The sequence below is a fragment of the Elephantulus edwardii genome, unplaced genomic scaffold (assembly GCF_000299155.1).
Source record: "Elephantulus edwardii isolate Elephantulus edwardi_28Jun2011 unplaced genomic scaffold, EleEdw1.0 scaffold00390, whole genome shotgun sequence".
Taxonomy (NCBI): Eukaryota; Metazoa; Chordata; class Mammalia; order Macroscelidea; family Macroscelididae; genus Elephantulus; species Elephantulus edwardii.
In genome coordinates, this window is record NW_006400140.1 from 449,203 (window position 1) to 451,024 (window position 1,822).

Here is a 1,822-nt window from a genome sequence, read left to right on the forward strand (position 1 = left end):
CAGCCTTCAATATGGATTGAAGCTCAACATCAAGAAAATAAAGATTCTCACCACTGAGCCAATTGGTAGTATTATGATAGACAATGACGGCATTCAGATTGTTGACAACTTTAGTTATTTTGGCTCCACAATCAACACTTGTGGTACCAGCAGTCAGGAAATTAAAAGATTAATTGCATTGTGAAAGTCTGTTGTTCGCGACCTCTCCCAAGTACTGAAGAACAATGATGTCAGTCTGGAGACTAAGCTGCACCTGATTCTGGCCATGGTTTTGCAATTACTTGCTATGTATTAGAAAGCTGGACAATGACTATGGATGATAGATGGAGAATGTATGCCTTTGAGCTGTGGTGCTGGGAAATAGTCTTGAATATACTATGGATGGGTAAGAGAACTAATAGGTTCGACCTGGAAAGGATGAAATCAGGCTGCTTCTAGGAGGCAAGAATTCTGAAGCTTCGTCTGACATACTTTGGGCATGTTGCAAGGAGGGCCAGTCCTTGGACAGGGAGGTCAAACTTGGGAGGGTGGAGGGATAGCTCAAGAGAGGAAGATCCTTGATGAGATGAATTAATTCAGTGACTGGGGTAATAGGGGTAGGTGTGTCGGAGACAGTAAGATTGGCGAATGGGTGAGCTCTGGTAGCCTAGTGGTAAAAAGCTGCACTACAATCCCAGAGGTTTACAGCTCGAATCCACCAGATGCTCTGCTGGAGAAGGAGGAACAATCTCTTCCTGTACCTGTCAAAACTGATTTGACCGTATACACACACACACACACACACACACACACACACACACACACGACTGGCAAACGATAGAGCAGGGTATAGGGCTTTTGTACACAGGGTCTCTATGAGTCACAAGGGGTTCGATGGTACATAAGAACAACGTATTGACATTGCACAATTAACAAAGAAAAGAGGTGCTGTGATTCATTTAAGCAGACATGACTCTACTAAATACAATTCTTAAGGAATACTCTTATTAGATGATAGATTTCAGTTCCATTAAACTAAGTATTAAAACTTAGCAGAAGTCTATTATGCATTTTTGAGAAGAAAATAAAAACATATGGATACATGAAAAAGTGTCTAGATCCACAACATCTGGTTGAGAGGTCATTGTAATTATTCTGACTAGATAAAGCAGTTTTCAGATCCATTGTTTTACTGTTGTTATTAAATATCATTAGCATCGAGTTGAGTACAATTCATAGTGACCCTATGAACAGTTGACCTGAACGCTGCCCTATGTTGTGCCATTTTCATAATTTCTTTCACACTCTAACCCACTGCTCAAGTTACTTGGTCAATCCATTTCATTGAGGATCTTCTTCTCTTCGCTGATTCTCCGTCTTTAAAAGCATGAATTCCTTTTCCAAAAATATCCTCACCTAGCTACATACATGATCATGCTGTTAAAGGTGAGGTGAGCTGTGTTGGTTTATTTACAAATTTTTGCCTCCAAAGAGCACTATGGCTTTGGTTTTGCCCCTAATATATATCCGTTTGTTCTTTTAGCAGTACTCTTCTCCAACACCACAATTTAAAGGTATCAATTCTTTTTCTGTAATTTTTATTTGTTGCCTAGATCTTAAATGTGTTGTGACACTGAAAAGTTCATGATTTTGTCTTCAAACTGACATCATTGTTACCAAGTATTTCGGTGAGGTCCCTAAGACTGTTGTTGTTGTTGTTATGTGCCATCGTATCGTTTGTGACTCATAATAACCCTATGTACAACAGCCCTAAACCCTGCCCTATCCTGTGCCAATCGCTGACACACTCATCCCGATTACCCCAGTCACTGAATCAATCCAT